Here is a 15,000-nt window from a genome sequence, read left to right as displayed (position 1 = left end):
AAAGAACTGACTTCAGAGGCTGTGTATGCCACCGAAGAAGGAACGAGCAAGATAACTAAATAAACACAAAATCAAGAGTAGCATTTAAGAGATAAACTGAAAAAATAGTAATAATTGGAAAACATATTTAGAAATAAACTCAGGATGAATTAGACATGGAGTAAGTTATGTAATTGAAGAATGGTAATTGGCAGTGGGAGGAGGAAGTGAAAGGCAGCTAAAAGGGAAGTGAAAACCAACTGAAGAAGAAGTAAAGGACAGTGGAAGGGGGCAGTTAAAACTTCAGTGTTGGTGAATCAAAACGTTCAAGGTGGAAGAAAAGAGTAAATTTAAGTTATCTGTACTCAAAGTCTTTTCATCTTATAGTTATTCATTCCGGAATTCCTATAATTTCCATTTTGCTTGACTTTCCTATAGTAAATGTACCACTGATGGACTTGTTATTTCCACATCATCATCATCAAAAAGCTGTATATCTGCTCAAAATTCACAACTTGCACTGACGGCCACACACTTGGCACCGATGTTCAACCAACTGTGCACTAGTGTTCAACACATTACACATACTGCCATCGCTCTTTGCACAGACTGTCAATACACTTGGCACTGATGACAGACACACTGATGGTCGACATGCTTCACGCTACTGGCCAACACATTTCACAGTGCTGGTCAACACACTTCACACTGTTGGTCATTACCTTCACAACTTACAGTGTGACTCACAACTTACAGTGTGACTCAGCCTTTGTACACTTCCCGAAGCTTGCACTACAATATATCTCTTGAAAAGTGATTATAAAACTTCATAACTTTTCCACTAAATTTTCCTGAAAAATAAAACAAATCATAAATTATTTTGTCATTATGTATTCTTTATTCATATGTTCAATTAAATTCTCAAAATAGTTCTCTTTCACAAAAGGACTTTTTTCAGTGTAAAGCAGTTGCTAATATTTGTTAACTTTACTTATACACATATTTTGTATTAAGATTCCACGGCTTGATTCCACTTCTTCCCCTTTGTGGTAATAAGTTGAAAACTAAATATTAACTTGCTTGACAGAATCCTCCTAGTTGGGTAAGGCTTTCAACGTGATGTTCAAAGTTTTAGTTTTTAACTTTACTCAATAAAGGAGAACTAATGATATTATGCCCACTTGAGATTAAACGAAAAAAACTTCGAGCATTGCAAAATGCGAATGAAATTCATCTATTTATAATTCTGGAAAATTAGTTAATTTGTTAGTCTGTTTTCTTCTTTTAGCACATGAATATCACTGTTGATTCTGATGGAACTTTAATCATTGCATTACAATATAATTTTTAGATGGTGATTATATTTAACTATTTACCATGCCATAGGTTGTTTGCCAGAGATACAAAAAAAATTCAACATGAACACAGGTCATTATATTATTCATATAATTTCTTCTAAATAAGGGGTTAAAAGGGCTTAACCAAGAACCTGATCTGTATTGAGATTAATATTAATTTTTAAGAAAAAATTTACTACAATGCCTGAGTGCTTAAATGAAGGCGAATGAAAGATCCAAATTATGCTTAAATTATTATGCGTAGTGCTTAAAATGAAGGCGAATGAAAGACTTAATTTATGAAAATAAGGTATAGAGTTACCAGAGAAAGAATGTAGATTTCATCATAAATTTTGGGTTTTAATACACTTAAACCTAAAATGGGTCATTCATTCACCTTCATTAATATTTAATTTACTGTGCACTTTATTTAATGTTTTGTAACAATCGTATTATGTACAGAGTGAAGTAGGAACCAAAGAGAGATATGGAGAACAGAGAGGGACACTGAGAGGGAATCTGAGAAATATATGGATGTTTTTAGAGATCTTTAAGATGGAGTGAGATGTTTTTGTGTTCTGGGATATTTAATGGTCACCAAGTTGTAATGAAAAGTGAATAAAAAGTAGATGACTTTATGAATAGCAAAGAAAATGGCGCACAGCGAGTTAAAGGAGATATGAGATGCACAGCGTTAAGGCAGAGGTAAAGAGGAAGAGAGAGAGAGAGAGAGAGAGAGAGAGAGAGAGAGAGAGAGAGAGAGAGAGAGAGAGAGAGAGAGAGAGAGAGAGAGAGAGAGAGAGAGAAGGGGACTTTTATCATGCAGTAGGATACGTCAAAGACTCAAAATTAGGAATTTCAGGTTCCTTCTCTGTGGTAGGTTGGAAGCATTTGAGCAACGGTTCTTTTCACTTGATGTCCCTGGTCACCTAGCAGTAAATTGGTAGCTTGGAGTTAAGCAGTTATTGCGCACTGCACCCTGAGATGGTGAGTAGTTAAATACGCATGCAGGAGAGTTGGTCCGAGAAATGGTTACTGGATTTCAACACCAGCAAATGTAAGGTGATGGAAATGGAAATAAGTGACAGGAATCTAATAGGACGGTACACAATGAAGGGGGGAAACTACCTCCCTGTAACGACCAGAGGAAACGAGATCTGGGAGTGGAAATAACATCAAGGCTAACCTCACATATAAACAGGATAACATCAACAGCATACTCTACAAAAGTCTAATTTTGTAGAACATCTAGTTCTACTCTACTTCAGCAAAAGTCAGAACCATCATTCATGATCCTTAATAAGGAGATATTTAGATCTCTGTACGCCGCCTAAAGAGAGACTAGTATTAGAGGATTGGGAAGCCCTCATCTAAAAAAAAAAAAACTCATTAGTAAACTCTAACAAAGGATGCAACGAAATTTGCCACAAAGCTCATCCCAGAATTGGGGTATAAGGGATATGGAAAAAAGACTGAAAGAACTAGACCTGACGTCGCTAGAAAAGAGGAGGGAAGGGTAGACATGACACTGTCAATCTCCATTAGTATGGTATATGTCTGAGTGGACAAATAGGAAATGCATACAACGAATGTCAAGAGATCACGAGGAGGGTGGAAGCTTGAGAAACACATGAGCCACAGAGATATAAGAAAGTTTTCTTTAAGTGAAACAGTAAGGGGAAAATTGAATTTTTCGAAATCCATTCGTAAAGTTAATAGTAGATAAGACAAGGAAATAGGTCAGGATTCATGACATTAGACAAACGACGGTTAGCAAGGCAAAGTTCAAGTGATAAAATTCGCTTCTACGGACCTAAATAGGTAAGTACACACACACATAAAAGCAGCAAATCACGTTAATAAAATGTTTTAAAGAAATAAAAAAAATAAATAAAAAACGGAAAATGTTGTAACCACAACACACTTTGAGTCATTGTTGATTATGTTGTAGTATGTATGTTGTGCTTTTCTACAACATGACTCTAAACAATTAATGGGTAACAAAGGTGCAATCCATTAGAAGCAATATTTTCTAATTCTTTTTTTCAAAACCTCAGCTTATGAATACTGAGAACTCTAAATACGTAAAAAAAAGCTATTTTGTTTTGTTATATATATATATATATATATATATATATATATATATATATATATATATATATATATATATATATATATATATATATATAAATATATATATATATATATATATATATATATATATATATATATATATATATATATATATATATATATGTCGTACCTAATAGCCAGAACGCACTTCTCTGCCTACTATGCAAGGCCCGATTTGCCTAATAAGCCAAGTTTTCATGAATTAATTGTTTTTGGACTACCTAACCTACCTTCCTAACCAAACCTAACCTAACTTTTTCGGCTACCTAACCTAATCTAACCTAAAAAGATAGGTTAGGTTAGGTTAGGTAGGGTTGGTTAGGTTAGGTTAGGTTAGGTAGGGTTGGTTAGGTTTGGTCATATATCTACGTTAATTTTAACTCCAATAAAAAAATATTGACCTCATACATAATGAAATGGGTAGCTTTATCATTTCATAAGAAAACAAATTGAGAAAATATAATAATTCAGGAAAACTTGGCTTATTAGGCAAATCGGGCCTTGCATAGTAGGCCGAGAAGTGCGTTCTGGCTACTAGGTACGACATATATATATATATATATATATATATATATATATATATATATATATATATATATATATATATACACACAAGAGCTCTTACATTCTTGTACAGCGCATTGCACGCATAGCGTTTCGGGAAGTCCGTAATCCTAATTTTCACACACGCACACACATCCCCAGAAAGCAGCCCGTAGCAGCTGTCTAACTCCCAGGTACCTATTTACTGCTAGGTGAACAGGCGCATGAGGGTGAAAGAAACTCTGCCCACTTTTTTCAGCCTCCGCCGGGGATCGAACCCGGACCCCTTTGGACTACGAACCTAGTCAGGCCCCCCGGCGTGACGGGGACCTGACGCTAGACGAATTATATATAATTATAAATAATAGAATTATTTAATTATATTTTTGCCAACATATGACAAGTTGTTAACAGGTTTTCTATATATACTATACTCAAGAAAAAAATGTTAAGAAAAGGCTTGGTAGCCAGAGTGTATGCAAGCAATGTGTGAAACCCTGATTTGGTTTCAGTGGAAGCCTCAGCACCTTCCTAGAGGGTTCAGCTCAATACCAGGTTGCATTGCGTTTGAGTACATCGTGGTTAAGTGGTTTAAGGCATGTGCTTGCGAGTAACCCGTTTGTAGGTTCGAATTCTCTTCATGGCTCCTATTATTTTTATTAATTTTATTATTATTATTATTTCGTTTTGTTTTTATATATTTTCGGTAATGTTATATTTTATAATTAATGTTTTTATTATCGTTTCTCGTTTTATTGATATAGACATTATCGTCGACGTTCTTATTATTGCACTTGTTAATTTCTGCAAATGGAAATATAAATAGGATGGAAAATAGGATGGGTAGGAAAATAGGAAAATAGGAAAATGGAAAATAGGAAAATGGAAAATAGGAAAATAGGAAAATGGAAAATAGGAAAATGGAAAATAGGAAAATAGGATAGGAAAATAGGATAAATAGGATGGAAATATAAATAGGAGTGATAACAAATCAATTAAGTTAGCTTCGTTATGTACCCGTTGGTTTGGCCGTCATCGTCAAGTCAATATGTAGAAATTAGAGTTTTAAAAATTACTTTTCACCTCCCTTCATTTTAAGGTGATTGTGTTTACTGCTACAAGAAACAGACTTTGCGCTAGTTCAAAAAAAGATATTGAGATACTGTTAAATTGAAGGAGAAAATTTCTTTAATGCTACACTGATTTTTGTCGAAAAGTTGACATAAAAATTGACAGAATGGCGTGAATGGAACACACCATTCTCCCGTCTCCTCCTTCCCTGTCCACACATGCCCTTACATCTGTCTTCTCCCACTCTGTCCACAAACGTCTATCCTCCACCTCTCTCTCTTTCTCCTCCTGCTCACACCTTCCCTTCTCCCTGTCAAAGTATCAAAAAGGTTGTGCCCAAAATGCAAATCTATTATCTGAACATATGCTTTGAAAATAACATATTAATTTACTATTATTTAAACTAATAATAAACTCTATGGACCCGACACTTAACATTTCACATCCACAAACTTCGTGAAGGACATTTGGGGCTTTGTCCCCTTCACTGAGGTAATGGGACGACCCTCAACACCTCTATGACACTCTCAATAAAATAACCATTAATCTTATGAAGTTATTAAATAAGCCTAGCCCATACGTCTCGCCTCCACCCTCGCACAAACAGACCTTCTCCACCACTCCACCACTTCGTATATTATAGAAGTATATTTAAAATGATTTTGAGTCATCTGTATTTATTTCCTGCATTTTGTGTTTGTATTGTCTGCAAATTTCTGACTGTTGTTGTTGAGCCTTGTAAACAAGAGGGGGTAGAGGAGACAGCCTTCGGGCACTCCACTTGCAGCCGGTTTCCCACTCGGAATTTTTCTCCGGTTATGCTAAAACTCAAGTTCATTTGAAATAGTCCTGGTCTAATTATACTTTGGGTAACTCCAGGACCTCCGTGTTCCTCTGCCGTTCTAGTAAGTACAGTCTTACAAGAAGCAACACACGGCAATTCTTCAAGCAATACTAAGTAACACCCATTTACTCTTACCATCACGTTACTTCATCAAGCTTTTTCTAGTATATCCTGCGGAGTTTAATATATTTTGCAGTGTTTTAAATGCAAGGAAAATAACAGTGAAAGAACAGGTGACGAAACAGAAAACGGGTGAGGACAGGTACACTGAGAATGAGAGAAAGGTGTGTGAATAATGTATTTAATTATTTAGGGATTTATATATATATATATATATATATATATATATATATATATATATATATATATATATATATATATATATATATATATATATATATATATGTCGTACCTAGTAGCCAGAACGCACTTCTCGGCCTACTATGCAAGGCCCGATTTGCCTAATAAGTCAAGTTTTCCTGAATTAATATATTTTCTCAAATTTTTTTCTTATGAAATGATAAAGCTACCCATTTCATTATGTATGAGGTCAATTTTTTTTATTGGAGTTAAAATTAACGTAGATATATGACCGAACCTAACCAACCCTACCTAACCTAACCTAACCTATCTTTATAGGTTAGGTTAGGTTAGGTTAGGTATGTTAGGTTGCCGAAAAACAATTAATTCATGAAAACTTGGCTTATTAGGCAAATCGGGCCTTGCATAGTAGGCTGAGAAGGGCGTTCTGGCTACTAGGTACGACATATATATATATATATATATATATATATATATATATATGTCGTACCTAGTAGCCAGAACTCACTTCTCAGCCTACTATTCAAGGCCCGATTTGCCTAATAAGCCAAGTTTTCCTGAATTAATATATTTACTATAATTTTTTTCTTATGAAATGACAAAGCAACCCTTTTCTCTATGTATGAGGTCAATTTTTTTTTATTGGAGTTAAAATTAACGTAGATATATGACCGAACCTAACCAACCCTACCTAACCTAACCTAACCTATATTTATAGGTAAGGTTAGGTTAGGTAGCCAAAAAAGCTAGGTTAGGTTAGGTTAGGTAGGTTAGGTAGACGAAAAAACATTAATTCATGAAAACTTGGCTTATTAGGCAAATCGGGCCTTGAATAGTAGGCTGAGAAGTGCGTTCTGGCTATTAGGTACGACATATATATATATATATATATATATATATATATATATATATATATATATATATATATATATATATATATATATATATATTGCAGGGTTTTTAAATTGAAAAAAATGTTACGTATATATACTACAAAACTTATGCCATATAAGATTTTAAAATAGTGTGAACGGTTTTAATATATTATCAGGGTTTGTCTATACACTTTAAGGTTAAATCATATAATACAGAATGAACATATAAACTGAATGGTTTTAATCATCCAGCATGGTTTAAACATTCAGTGACTGGTTTAATGAAAAAGATAATAGAGTTTATATATTCATCAAAATCGGAAAATACCCAACAAGGTTTAGCTACATCAATCAAATATACACTGAACAATTTAAACATTCCAGTAGGATTCCATTATATAGGGAATATATGGTTATATTGTATAATGTATTGTATATAGAGTATACTCTGCAGGGTTAAAGTATACTCTGCAGAGTTACCTTATACCCTGAAAGTGATTCCATAAACGCTGTGAGGTTTCATTATATACCGTGCAGGGGGGTTCCACTTATCCTGCGATGTTTCAAAACTTCTACAAGGTTTCATTATGCCTTAGAGGGTTTGAATGTACCTTGTAAAGTCTCAATATTCCCGACACTGTTTCAATATTGCATGCAACATTTCAACATAGCCTGCAAGGGGTTTCAAAATACGTTGTAAATTTTCAAAGTATATAGCATGATTTCAACGTACACTCTAAAAATTTCAGTATATCTTTCAAGGTTTCAGTTTTACCTGCAAGTTTTCAAGATACGCATCATAGCTTCAAATTCAAAGTATCAATAGACCTCTTAGCATACCCTGCATGGGTTTATTGAAATATCTAGTAGCATTAAAATTTACCCTAAATAGTCTACATGTATACTTCAGTATTTAAGTTTACATTGCAATGTTTCAGTATACCCAGCAGAGATTCAAAGTCCTTGCAAAGTTTCAATATAGCCTTCATGATTTTAAATATATACCTTCAAAGTTTCTTGATACTTGCAAGGTTTTAAAATCACTTGCACGATTGCAGTACATAATGCAAGGTTTCAATATACTTGTTTAAAGTTTCAAAACCATGCAAAGTTTCAACATATCCTTCAATATTTCAATGTACATTGTAGGGTTTCAGTATACTCTTCAAGGTTGCAATATAGCCTTCAAAATTTCAACATTCTCCCCAGAGTTTCTATATACTTTGCAATCTTTCAATATACTCTGCAAGGACCCAACTAACCCTTTCAAAGTTTAAGTATAACCTGTAAATGTTTCAACATACCTTGAAAAGGTTTCAACATACCGTGCAAGGTTTCAACATACCTTGAAAAGGTTTCAACACACCGTACAAGGTTGTGATATAGCCTATAGGGTTTCAGTATACATTGCAAGGTTACAAAATACCCCATAGCGACTCAATATTGCCAGCAAGGATTCAAAATGATCTAGCAATTGCGGAGCCTCATTGTACGTTTGTAATCTACATGTATTGAAGGGACTGTTATAAGGATGGAACCTAAACATTATTATATTGCGTTATATATCGAACGGAGCACACACTCGGTTCCGTTTTCTTTCAGTCTTGCTGGATTCTGAACTGTTCAGTGCTGAACCACGCTAGCAAGGTCACGAATGTGGAATTACAGTTTAAAAATATATATATATTTATTTACCATTCAGAAAATTTTTCTTTGATAATTGTCAATTTTTTTATACATATGAAATAAAAAAAAGAATTATTTTTATATATACACAAATATATTTATTTATTTGATTGCATATTGATTTACTAGAGTACAGTTGCACTATAGGATCGAGTATAACATTTGAACTTTCACATGGATTACAACTTTCTTTATTATATATCTATTTCCATTTCTTTCTCGTTCTATCTTGACCATGAAATTAATATGAACAGGAGAAACTGAAGACTGTCAAAAATTAATGTATTTTTTATCAATTTAATCTCGGTAAATTATCTTAAAGAGTATCTTCCAACCTCTCTAGTAGTGTGTTTCCTATTTTTCAATGCTAGAGATTGCTATCATAGTTCAGGGGGGGGGGCATTTGGGCGCTGGGCCCTAATGGGTCAAATGGGTTCAATTGGCTAACGAATGGCCTTGTAATGGAGGATTTAAATATACTCTGGAGTATTTCAGCATCCTCTTTCAAGTTCTCAAAATACATTTTAAGGTTTCAAGGACCGTGGAAAGTTTTACATGCATTGCAAAGTTTTAATACACCCTGAAAGGTTTGAGTATATCCTGAAAAGTTTTAATATACCCTAAAAGGCTTAACAAATCAGCAAGGTTTCAGTATAGCATGCAAGAATTCAAATTACCTAGCAGGTTTTAAGATATACCCTGCAGTATTTACGTATATAATGCAAGGCTTCAATATACCCTGCGGGGCTTCAATATAAACTACAGGGTTTCAATATACCCGGCAGGGTTTCAATATACCCTGCGGGGCTTCAATATACACCACAGGGTTTCAATATACCATGCAGGGTTTCAATATATCTTGCAGGGTTTCAATATACTCCTTCATGGTTTTATTAATCCCTGCAGTAGTTAAAAAATATATGAAAAAGGTATAGACCTGCTGTACAGCTTTATTTCCCGCGTGTGACATTATTATATGCAATATATGCTCATTTATTTTTAATTCAGGTAATATCAGTTAATTAGTATTATTATATACTTTGATATCTTCTAAATATATTTTGTAACCTGTCATTTTGACAGTGAAGCGGGCTACTACGTATATCACGGGAGTAGTTTTGTCATTTAATTTAAAGTAAATAAAATGTCTGCATCATATTCAGGTTCAATTTAATGTTGTTAATATAATTTTTCCTGCAAGTTGTTGTATATATTGCATTTATTATTTGACGAGTTTCCTTGCTAGTGTTGTAAGCTTGGCCTCGTGGACTGACAAACTGTGATGCGTGTGTGACTGTTGACCGCTTGACTGGCTTTGCTCACGGTCGCCAACACAAACACACCAAATCAAGATGATCGTTTTTGAGGGACCCATTTAGCCTTAGTTCGTTTAAAGATCTGAAGTGAATATTGACAGAAAAAAAACGCAACTCGTCTTGTCTTTAAATACCGCGTGTCCCATTTATCTGATCTTTTTTTTATATAAATGTAATACATTAACCTGCCTCTGCTTATGCTTAATGGATGTAAGAATTGGCGAAGATATATATCACTTGCACAGCTGTTAGACCTAGGAGCCGAACCTATGTAAATTATAATGGAATATAGGAAATTACTCCAAGCTTCACTATCTGAGTTATATTGTTTTCGAATGTTTTGAAGTGCAGACATGATCATGTGGGGGAAATTAATTATTATTTTTTCCATTTCGTGTAATTGGACACAAAATTATCACATCACAGCCCGTTCTCCTGTGGTTTCCCAACGTCAAGAAATTGTCGTACTAAAGTGAACTTATCCTAACCTACCAGAGGACCCAAAACAGAAAACGGAACTGTATGACAATTTCGCCAGTCACTTTCATTTTTTAGTATGACGATTTTTGGCCTTAGATAAAGTATACGTCAAAATACGACGCTTTATTAGGAGGGCGGGTTCATCAACTGGAACAGAGTGGACGCAATATTTTTTTCACATTAACTGGAACGCAATAAAGGTGACATTGTTTCACATCAATTGAAATACAATGGAGGCAAACAAATTTTCACGTCAACCAGAATGCAATAGAGGCAACATTGTCTCACGTCAACTGAAACACGATGGAGACAGCATTGTATCACATCAACTGAAGCACAGTGTAGGCAAAATTATCATATCAACTGAAGCACAATGTAAGCAAAATTGTCACATCAACTGAAACCAAATAGCAGTCAACATTGTGACAGATTCAACTGAATGAATCTTCTTATCCATTTCAAAGAACGATGAATTCCTTTCGTGGTAACCAAAAATAGAATAGAATTTCTTTGGTGGAGCGAAATTTCGTGCATTATCTGAAGGGAGGATCTTCCTGTGTAAGAAAGTGTCGTCCAGCGCAACATTCTCAAAATATGTGTCTTTATGCACTCACTTGAGAGTTTCATCCTCATAGACCAGCGTTACTTAACCTTTTCTGACCTCAGTACCCTTGTAGTAAGGTGTCACGCTCCTGCAACCCGTCTTACATCTGGTTACTGGAGTTATGCAACACTGATACAATGATAAAGTAAACTTAAGTGCTGCTTAACAATTTTATCTTCCTCATTCTTCAAAAATTACACGTTAAAGATGCCATTACTAAGAAAACTAATATGGAAAAGAAAAGGATAAAAAGTTAAGAGCGTGGATAACATTCCTGAAAACATAGAAAAATGGGTATTCAAATGTGCACTCATCAATGTGACTTTTTTTGTTGATGTTGCTTTTGTTCAACAAGTTTCTGGTATGAAGGCATCGTGGTGGTGAGAAATACCTTAGTGTCATGAACCCTCCCCCATCTTGAAGGTTATTACGGGCGATTGTTTAAATCTGCACCATAATGGAGGATGTCTTTTCACACAAATAGGTCGTTGGAAAGCGGATTAAGCATCTCCAGCGCTGCTCTCGAAATTTGTTCGTACGCTACCATCTGTTTACACCAGAAGTCAGACACCAGCAGTGATTGGATTATTGTCTGACAATCCTGGTCCGCCTGCAGATCGATGGGCTCCTCCTTCAAGTTGCCAGAAAAGTCTGATTAATCCATTCGGGATATGCCTGAACCTTGGGGAAATACCGTGTCATGGTAGCCTCAAGGTATTGAGATTAGTGACGACATTTTCTTCATGCGTGAAAATTATTTTCCCCTCAGCTTCTCACCCAAGAGTAGAAATCTTCCCACATTCCTTCGTTGGATTCGACGCTTCCAGAGGGAAATCTCCGTCTCCTTCCCTCTCTGCACAGACAAGACTATTAGCATTTCTACCTTGCATAGACAAGCTGAAGTCATACAAGTGAACGAAGATGTCTGCCAGATAGGAAAGCGAGAGGAGGAACATTTCGCCTTCAAATTTTTTCAGCATACTTATTGTGATGCTCTCTGAGGAACACTGCAATTTCAGCATGTAAGCTCTGCTATGTGGGTCAGGAGTCCCCCATGTGAGAGTCGCCTCCTGCTGAGTGCAAGAGAAGGAGGCGATGCTCCCTCCCTCACTCCTCACAAAGCAACTTGAACAATTTAGTAGATTAAGTGACGACCCCGGATGAAATTTATGACCTGAACACAAAGACGTAAGTTCTTTAAGGTGAGACGATTGCCTTTGCTGCCAATGCATAGAATTGGAAAACACAGAGGTGCAAGACGGTATCTCGTACTCATTCTTTGACCAAAGCAGTGAAGCCAAACCTGCACCTCTATCATAGGTGAGGCACCATGCATACAAACACACCCTACCTACCTACCTTCTCTCACTTAATATGATGCTTCAACAGCAGTCAACTGATTGTGTATATCCGGTATATCAAGGATGGTGAAATTAAAGATGATTTCCTGTTTTGCAAGGCTTTGCAAGCATCAAAGAAGGAAGCAGATATAGTCAGAGTTTTGGACGAGTCTGACGTCTGATGCAAGCAGTTGGTAGCATAGCCTGGAATGGCAAGAGCAGCGCTCGAAGTGATTATTCTCTTTCCATCGACCTATTAGCGTGAGAAGGCAGTCTCCACCACGCTGCAGATCAATACAATAGCTCTGAACCACTCTCAAGATGGGCTGGTCCATGACATAAGGGGTGGCCCTCGCCAACACTAAGCCTCGAGCCGAGAAACTTGTCACACACACAACGGCTACAGCAAAAATCACACTGATAAGTGTACGTTTGAATGCCTCATTTTCTCTGATAAAGTTTATCCAAGCTCTTAACATGTTGGCCTTTTTTTATATCGGCTTTGCTTAGTACGGACATCTTGAATGTATAAATTTTGAGGAATAAGCAAAATGCATTGTAAATCATTATTTATCTTAAGCTTACTTTAACTTTGTGTAGAAGAGCAAATATAATCCCACGAACCAGCTGTAAAGGTGTGTTTGACTGATGTACTAGACGGGTGTTGAGGTTGGAAAAGGTTAAGAAATGCTGTACCACACCCTTCTCAACATAAGTAAAATACACAAGACCCTCCTTCGCACCAATTAGACACAATACACCTAATGACCACCATCCTGGGCACCTCACTGACACCCTGTAACACTCACACTGAGGCATTCTGGCCAGTGGACACCAGAGAGACGCCTTACACTCTATTGTAAACCAAAACACATATTACATATTTCTGAACATCAGTGTGGCATACTACACCCACATGGACACCAGTAAGTGGCCATGTGGGTGCCATGTCCATGTGGTTACACTCCTAGTCACCAAGAACCTTAAACTCACCTGGGCTTCAACTTTAACACCTTCCAGGACGCCCACTATATCCTTGTGAAGAATTCTTCTTCATAAACACGAATAAGACACACTACACCCTCCTGGCTACTAGTAAGGCATGTTACATCATCATAAGCACAATGCACACTCCTGAGCATATTTTAACACTTCTAGGACACCCTACATCCTCTTGGAGCATGTAAAGCCCACTACACCCTCTTGGATACCAGTAAGACACATTACAACTCCTAGACATATATATGGCATGCATACATGTTCTGGAGTTGTGTGGCATACAAAACCCTTCTAGACACGATAAAAATACATAACACCCTTCCTGGACTCGAGTATACTATGGTTGCAACACATCCAGATGGTTACCCTCCTGAACACCAGAAGGAGGCATTATGTCTCTTGAATACCTTCCTCAATAATATTATGACACATTACGCCCTTTTGGATATCAGTAAGGTACATTTCACCGTCCAGAACTCCAGTTAGGCCCCCTTCAGACTCCTTGGCACCAGGAAGACACATTTCGCCATCCTGGACACTGGCAAGGATCACTTCAATCTTCTGGACACCAGTATGGAATGCTATACTTCCCTGGACACTATACACTCATTGATACTAGTAAGGCACACTACACCCTCAAGAACACTAGTAGACACACTACACTCTCCTTTACAGTTGTAAGACACATTACATCCTCATGGACATTAGTAACTCAGGATACACTCTCCTGGACACTATTAACAAACAGTATATAATCCTGAACAACAGTAAAACACATTATTCTCTCTTGGACAGTAGTAAGACACACCGCACCCTTCTGTACACTAGTATGACACACTACTCACCCCCATAACATGACAAGTAAATTACTTGGAGACCAGTAAGACACATTACAACCTCCCCTCCCCCCCCCCACCCCTCCCAACCTTCCAAGACACATTAGGGGCCACTACACCTTCCTGGACGCCAGTACTTCCCCCTCGTGTACACACGCATGATACACTGCCCACACCTGGAGACCAGCATGGAACACTTCACTCTCCTGGACCCCGCTCCTGAAGCTGGCGTACTGGAGAACTTAGACACGCGCTGCTTTACCTCGAGGCGAACAGCTCACCTCAAAAGTGTTCCTCTCAGAGGTCAACACTCACGAGAGATTATGACATCAGCATTTTTGCATTCCATTCCTACATAAAACAAATCGAGACCATTAATCTGGATTTGTTGTACTGGGGTGTCAGAGATTCTAACGTCTTGCCTCAGACATTCATAATGTTTTCATGAAGGTTCGCTTATTTCACATCTATGCTTACCGTGTGGTAGTTTGCAATTTTCTCAGCATAATTATTCACCATCAAGAGAGATATCGCACTTGAGAGGTGCCACTAGAGTGTGACATATAGAGCGTAATAACAAGAGGCGAGAAAGATCCTCCTCTTCTCTAAGGTGGAGCTCGTAGGCTGTGTTTCACA

General features: G+C 36.7%; 1 protein-coding gene across 4 annotated transcripts in view; it reads right to left on the bottom strand.

Moving 5' to 3' along the window:
* LOC123754384 (uncharacterized) overlaps positions 1-15,000 on the bottom strand; it is a 106,827-nt gene that overhangs the window by 91,683 nt on the left and 144 nt on the right. Inside the window, exons 1-2 of one of the 4 annotated variants that reach the window (XM_045736751.2) lie at positions 14,842-15,000; positions 1-830 (exon numbers count right to left, since the gene is read on the bottom strand). The exon at positions 1-830 is cut by the window's left edge and continues 506 nt beyond it; the exon at positions 14,842-15,000 is cut by the window's right edge and continues 132 nt beyond it. The gene's annotated coding sequence lies outside the window, so the exon portion shown is untranslated. The remainder of the gene's footprint in view (positions 831-14,841) is intronic. The other 3 variants (XM_069326472.1, XM_045736750.2, XM_069326471.1) reach the window with 3 other exon arrangements.

This window comes from Procambarus clarkii, chromosome 18, assembly GCF_040958095.1.
Source record: "Procambarus clarkii isolate CNS0578487 chromosome 18, FALCON_Pclarkii_2.0, whole genome shotgun sequence".
Taxonomy (NCBI): Eukaryota; Metazoa; Arthropoda; class Malacostraca; order Decapoda; family Cambaridae; genus Procambarus; species Procambarus clarkii.
This window is presented reverse-complemented; position numbering and strand designations above follow the sequence as displayed.